This window comes from Pundamilia nyererei, unplaced genomic scaffold (genome assembly GCF_000239375.1).
Source record: "Pundamilia nyererei isolate P.nyererei 1_Seehausen unplaced genomic scaffold, PunNye1.0 scaffold00031, whole genome shotgun sequence".
Lineage (NCBI taxonomy): Eukaryota > Metazoa > Chordata > Actinopteri > Cichliformes > Cichlidae > Pundamilia > Pundamilia nyererei.
Window position 1 is genome coordinate 3,692,610 of NW_005187432.1, and position 8,023 is coordinate 3,700,632.

Genomic DNA, 8,023 nt, shown 5'->3' on the forward strand with positions numbered 1-8,023 from the left:
AATGTGGTTTAATCAATGAAGCTAATTAAGAACAGTTCCTGAAACTCTAAATGAGCATCTGTGCTGTCATGTAGGCTTTAACTTAAAGTCAGAGGGTTTCTCATGTGGCAACACGAGTGTAGTATATACTGTATTATTTTGGAAATACACCTCTCATGGGAAGGTAATTCAAGAGCTGTATTTGTTTGAGGTATCTGCATGGTGAGCAGATGCCAGCTCTGACTTATTATGATGAACAGCGCAGTGAGGCTGTAGTGGACAGAAATCATGGTAATGTATGTCAGGTGTGCTTGTTTTGCTTAAAATTTATACTCTGGATTTCACCGTGGCTGCAAGATATCTAAAATTTAATGTGTTGTCGCCATTATTCATCCTCCGACTATCCACTAAATTAAGCAGGAAAAGCTCTTCCTGAGTTATACATGCATGAAGTGCTTGTTATACCCAGGAGACACAAATCCCAGCAAACTCGAGACGCCAAAACTTCTACAAGTTTCTGCTGGGTTTAAATGAGGCAACGCCGCCTCTTGGAGCTCATCCGTAAACCGTGATTGCAGGAATTTGAAGTTAACCGAGGAGTCGGCTTCAGTTATCTGAGTTTAGAGCTGAACAGAGACAGTTCTTAGAGATTACGGTCAGTGAAAACCTTTGTATATTTGTGAGTTAAAAAAACAAAAAAACAAAACCTTTGGGTTTTATTTGGCCAAGCAAGCACATGTTTGAGCTTGAGTGGGACTTACTGTATTTACTACAGCTGTGGGAGTGAAATGATTTCAACAGTTTGTATTTTGAAAGATTTCTTATTTTAAAGTCAAGCTTCAGGAATAGCAGGGAAGTGCATGCCTCTGTTGCATGAAACACACAGTACCCTCAAACATTTGGATGCAATTAGATCTGAAATATAAAGAATTTCACCCTTGAAATGACAACTCCTCACTCCAGTTACCACCAGAGTGAAGAAAAAAACTTCATGCATGTTGCATTTACATTGTTTTCCTTCTCCAGTTTCCTGATCGCTTCTCATACACTGCACCCTCAAAAATGTGCTTAAAAATGTTTATAGCTGCACTGAAAAAGAATCTGTACCTCTGACATAAACAGATATTTCCGCTACTTACCACTTCAGCAAATGGACGTCAAACCAAAGCGCCTGCACATGCATCCGCAGCAGAGTACTGGAAGACCTGCAGGAAAGAAATGTTGATAGCTGCTTAATCAAAGCAACACTGGTGAGAAATGTAAACTACATAATGACACATGGCACCCATTTGATCACAAAGTATGATTAATCTAGAGGAATCTGTAACACTCCTGCACCGTGGTTTGACATTTTCAGAGAAATAATCATTACAGCTATTTGTTTTTCCTTGTGTGATTTCATGGAGCGTTAAAAGAAGGTTCGACTTCGGGCCAGCGGGAGGTAATTAAAGTCCAAATTGAAAGAAGGGAAGCCTCCTGCCGACAGCTAAGTAAAACCGAACCAAGAAGATGTTGAGCGACGCTCAGTTAAACCATTTTAACCGCAATAATCCCTCCTTAATGTCGCCTTTTTGGACCTTTCTTGTGCAATGTGTAAGCTGTCCGCGTGCTGGAGAAAGTCATCACAGACGAAACAGACGATTGTTTGTGTTTGCAGAATTAAGGGAAAACCCCGGAATATTCCTGTCAACATTAGTGTTTTGGGGGATAATAGTGTTAGTGCATGTAAGACATCTGTTGCTGCTAACGGCACTGACAAGATCTACAATAAACATGCCAAAGTTTTACAACCCCCCTCCCATGTCCAGCTGCAGCGTGTTGGTGAATTCAGACAGTTTTAGAGGAAGATAGAGGCACGGAGGATGCAGCGATGACTCTGGAGAACCCAAAACAGCCTGAACAACTGCAGCGCGCAGGTGTTTCCCCTCTTCCTGAGCAACCCTGAACTCTCCAAAGACAAATTAGCACAATCCCTTTTTGGCTGTATAACAGTATGCTTACTCTAAGACACTGGGCGTTAATATTTTTAATTAAATTACTTGATTTATATAGGATTTGTTTTGGGGGGTGGGTACTTTAGATCATGGATAAATCATTTTCTCATAGAGATCGATGTATATGAGTCATAGAAATGCAGTTGTACATCCTTCTTCATTCATAATTTATGTTCATTTTGCCTTCCACATCCATAAATATTTAAGTGCTTAAAACATAAATAATCATTAATAATTCATTACATTCATATGGCGGATCACTGAAAAACACTTGTCACACTTTGTGTTTCAGAAAAGACCTTAGTCTGTGATTAGTTTATGTTGCATATGGCATAAATGATCACAGTGAGGGGCAGAATATCGTAACCAGATCCACTTGGGCCGCTGCAGGATTGAGCTGATTCCACTGCACTAGTGGGGAAACGGTGGCTTGATTTGGCAACGTCTGTCTCTAAACAGATCTTGGATTGCACTGCCTCTGCTGTTGAAGATAATGACGGCCATTCTGCGGGCAGGCTGGCGTGAGTTTATGGAACTGGGGATGTTCTGTTTTCTGCTTGTGATGTCCTCCGGTGTGAGTCTCTGCAAGCAGTGAACACTCGGCTGTTAGCCTACCTCACTTCCTCACACAGGTTCTATTGAAGTGTTTCGTTCGTGTTGAAGGAATGTCGCTGCAGAGATGCTACTGAGAGCTGGGCGAGCTTCAGCAATGAACATTAACGGCGCCGATAGCATGCTGAGATATGTCAGGCATCGACAGTAAAGCCGACAGTGTTTTCTCAGCCTCCGCATTCTTCCTTTATGCTCTCTGTGCTACTTGCTGTGGTGCTCTTATTTATTTGTTTATTTAGTGTTCCATTTAGTGATTGGTTCCCATCTGGATAAGGATACGCTCCACACCTTGCAATCTGTAAACTATAGGCTCTCTCACAGTTCACACACTAAACAGGCAGGGGAGAGGTGTTTTAAGTTAAAATGCTTTTGATTTGAGTCAGATATTAAAAGGCCTGTGCGTGCAGGGATGTTTATTTTTCAATGCTGGGTGTGTGAGTGTTTGTAGTGTGCATGAGTGTTTGTAGGGGCTTTGGGGTGGGGTGATCACTGGGAGTGGTGGGATTTGATGGAACAGTGGAGGATTAAAGGGAGGGGAGGAAGAAAAAAGGAAAGGTGTAGGTCTGAAAGGCCAGAGGAAGCAATGAGCTTACGGCACACTTCAGCTCCAAGATGTTAATGTTCTTTTTTTAGGGTCATAATTACACTGATGAATCCCAATTTTAAACTACAGTTTGTTTGTCTTGTATACAGGAAGTTGCTGCTAGATATTTAGTCTGCAGATTTAATCTGCTAATAAAGTAATGACTGTTATTTTTCACACGAATAAGCTTTTTAAATGAATTTATTGTCAGATTTAAATAATAAAAAGGTTTGTTATTCATATATTATTATTGTTAAATATTTACAGAGGCAAGGTGGCCTCTTATTTATTTATTTATTTATTTATTTATTGCCATAGAGGTTTCACCTCAGTTTCACTGAACTTGAGGCATCCTTCTCGTTTCACAGCCCCACCTTGTGGAATATAGAAGAAGGACAGCTTAAAAAACAGTATATGATGTGATTTTATATCTAAATGTAAAAAAAACCCGGGAGGTCCAACTGCTTTAAGGACATGCTGCATTTACACCTGTTATCAAAAAGTATAGGGATGATATATATATTTCATTTTCTTAAACAACTTCTAGTCCTTCTGCTGTTTCCCAGAATTTAAATGCTTTGAAAAGAAATCCTTCAACTGCTCTGAATATGGAAATCTGAACATCTAAACTTCATGTAGTGAGGAGGAGTCAGATGTAGTTACAATTTAGGAGGAAAAAGAGACAAAATTGAATGCGGCTCATGCATAATGAAACAATTCCTCGACATCTGTGATGCTTTCTGCTGTCGGTACTGCTGTCTGAGCACTGCAGTACACAAACAAGTGTTTGTCACCAGACAAACGTTCCCTGGGTATCAGCGCGGAGAAAAAACACAAGCCATTTGTCTAGTGTCTAGACTTACAATAAAAAACCATGCTAGATCATTAGGTTGGGTTTGCGCATTTGGCTAAAATTCCACACCATTTTGCATCTCATTCATTCTGGCCAATATTTTTCCTTTATTTATACAACATTTCCATCCCGGAGGAGGATGCTGCTCGTAAATGTCTCATACTTGAAATAGGAATGCTGAAGTGATTTTTATTTTCCCTGGCCTCCTAGGAATGGCTTAATTCCTTGTAAGGAAATAAATGACACAAATAAAGAATCATCGGCGCCTCTTTATGGGAGATCATATAAATATTACTCTGGTTTTGATGGCTGTTTTTATGTGGCACCTGCTGTTCACTTAATCTGCTCAGAAGGAAGGATATAATACGACTATGATAGATACTCACCTCTCTTCGCTGACATTAAAATACTACTCCCCCTTCTCCTGCATCACAATCTTTTATCAGCTTCTACCTCAGAACTTAATCCTCTCTGACAAGATTGTCCTTCAAGCATTGCCAAAACTTCTCGGATCAGCTAGAAGTACATGACTCATTTACAGATCTGCCTTTTGTAAACACGGTTCAGCTCACGGGTGATAACAGGTCTTAAGACACGGCGTCCCTTTTAGTGCCATGTGAGTTACAACACCAGCGCCGACTCCATGAAGAAGAGCAGCGAGTGTTGTGTTAGCAATTGTAATTTGTCCTCTGTAAGGAATTCTTAAAGGGAACTTTTTCAGCGGTGATATAAGAGTTCATTCCTGAGCTTTTACTTTCCTAAACAATGCATAATAGGTGCGGTATCACTTTGCAATAGCTTCCACCTGGTCTGAAGTAATGTGTTTCTACAGCGCGCCATTTGCATTTGTTGGGCGAAAAACATCAGTCTGAGTGTTCATTTGATCCTGAAACGGTGCAAACTGAGGGCAACATTTTTATTTTTACAGTGATGAGAAAAAACTATATTTTTCCCCTGATTTCCTATTTGTTTGCATATTTGTCACATTTGCATGTCTCAGATCATTAATATTAGACAAAGATAAATTGAGCAAATACAAAATCTGGTTTTTAAGTGATTATTTCATTTATTTGGGAAGAAAAAAAACTATCCAAACCTACTTAGTGATAAAGTAATTGCCCTGTAAAACTAATAGCAGGTTATGCCCTTTGGCACCTTTGGCAACAAGAACTAAAAATGCAATTTGTGATGACTGGCAATAAGTCTTTCACATCACTGTGGAGGAATTTTGGCCTACTCTTCTTTACAGGATGTCTTTGATTCAGCCAGATTGGACGGCTTTCAGGTATGACGGGTCTGTTTGAGGTCGTTCCAAAGCCTCACAATTGGATTTTAAGTCTGGACTTTGAGTAGGCAACTTCAAAACAAACTCCTTGTTGTTTTGAGACTTGAGAAGACAATCTCTTTCAAGGTTTTCTGGTAAAGAGCAGAAAGGATGGTTCCGTCAATTAAGTCGTCTCAGCCAAGAAGCAGAAAAGCAGCCCCAGACTGTGTTTGTCTGTTGATATAATGTTCATTTATGAAATGCTGTTAGTTTTATACCCGATGTAATGAGACAGAAAACTTCCAAAAACTTCAACTTTTGACTTGTCAGAATATTTTTCCAAAAGTCTTTGGGATTATCAGATGTTTTTTAGTAAATGTGAGACGAACCTTTGTTCTTTTTTGGCTTAAAACATTTGTGTCCATGTTTTTTTTTTTTTATTGTTGAATCATCAGCACTGGTCATAACTGAGACGAGTGAGGTCTGCAGTTCTTTAAATGAAGCTCTGGGTTCTTTTGTGACCTCCTGGATGAGTTGTGGATAATGGCTCTCAATGTGGTTTCAAAACCTTGGAAATTAGAACTTTGCTTCTCATCTGTTCTTTAGTTTCTTTAGAACGCAGCATTCTGAAATCTTTTAGCCTACTTCCCTTTGCCACACAGGTTATACTCTAACTGATTTCTTGATTCAACAGGTCTGGCAGTAATCAGGCCTGGGTGTGGCTAGTAAAACTGAGCTGAGCTTTCCAAAAACTTTAGTTAATCACAGTTAATGTATGATTTAACAAGAGGAGGCAAATACTTTTCCACACAAGACGGGGTATTAATAAATAAAATCATCAACTGCACTTTGTGTGTATTCATGTTATCGCTGTCTAATATTAACATTTGTTTGTTGCAAATTTGCCACACAAACTTCATCCATTCATTCATTCTAACGGTTTGTTCAAATCACGGTTGCGGTGCAGGGTGGAGCCCATCTCAGCATGTTACCTGTGACAATATTTCCTTGCAAAAGGTTCCTTAAAAAAAAAGACGAATTATCCTTCAAATGAAATCATATTAAAACACTCTGTGTGACCACACCACAGATGAAACTGAGAAGGAATAATTCAGTTAGAACAGATGAAGAGTCAGGAAATCTATGGTGACGTTTAAGAGAAGTAAGAAGAGGGTTTAAGCTCCTTGCATAGTAATTTTCATTCCCTATGAGCGTGGAAAGCACTAATGTGTATTTAATTCTTATATATTTCATGTATTAAGGCAAGAAAGGGGAGCAGAAAGACACCAAGTTAGCAATTCTCTTGAATTTATCAGTTCTACTCATCATCCCATCATCATAAAATATGTGAGCGAAGTGAGAGTGGATGGATAAAATAAAAACCTATAAGGCTGGACAAAATGACGACAACCTTACCAATGTTAACCACAGTCTGAACAGACAAATTCTTGATGGGAGTATATTTCCTGAAAAGCCTCGAGTCAAATGCTGACTCCCAAAATTGGCGCCGTATGTCTACAGGTAGCCGCGTATTTCTGTAGCTGCAGTGACACAACAATCTGGATCGATGTGGTAGACTGAACATTTGCAAAACAGACCAATTTCACTTCAAGTATCATCTGCTGTAATATATCAAAAATATTTACCTTAAAGTGTTGCCTAGTAGTATCCACAATACATGGCGATTATGGAAACACTGTGATTATTATTACCTCTTTATGACACCAGTGCCTAAAGCAAACAATAAAAGATGTGATTCAGAGCACCAGTTATGTTCGAACACGCTTTTTTTTTGGGAGCTAGCTGAAAACCTACCACTTGTCAATATTAAGTCCACTTTTTCCAGGGGATTACTGTTTGTTTATTTAATACTTTTTTTTTTCTTCAAGGAAAGCTATCTACAAACCCCATAAATCAACACAGCCTTGCAGAGAAGAGGATTTTTCTCATCATCCTATGATGGGAAAAAATAAATCTTAATTTAATGCCAGTCTAACAGCATTACAAAGCATTACAAAATACATTTAAACCCAGTGCTTTGGATCCACATGCTCAAGTTTCATTATTCATTATATGTGAAGATAAATGAAGAACTGGAGCTCAATTTTTTTTTACTGCAAAGCAGAATTCGTGACTATATTTGGGAGACATCCCCAAGATAACACATGGAAACTAGGATGAGATGCCTAATGAAAAGTCTAGCTAGAGCTCCAGTGTGACTACAAAAGATAAGAGGACAGACTCAGCAGTGGAAACCACGTTAGCACATTTATGTTTCACCTATGTTTTAGTATGCTCTAAATTTCTTCTTGAATGTCTGTGGCTTGCCAACTCTAGTAGAAAACTGTGGTCTTATATTTCTTCAGCCTTAAAAAGTGCTTGTGATCCATTTGATCAGCTGGAAAATAAATGTGGTCCAAATCTGTGCAGGACCAGCAAGTTTTCTATGAAGAACAGTTGCAGGGCTAAAACAAACTATTCACAAGGTATATGCATTTAAGGAAATATTTTATTTCTGCAAAAACAGACAACAGGAAATAAGATTTTCTGTCTTTCTTTAGAATTGCCTTGAAAAAACTGTTCTAACCTTGTCGTAATTATGCTAGTAATAAATTTATGCTTCACATTGTTTCATTAGTTCCTCCATTTTTTCATGTATCAGTTTGATGGTGTTATGGTAAGTTTAAACCTTGGCATAGATACCAATCGCCAAGAAGTTCTGGGAGAAAAACCCTTTT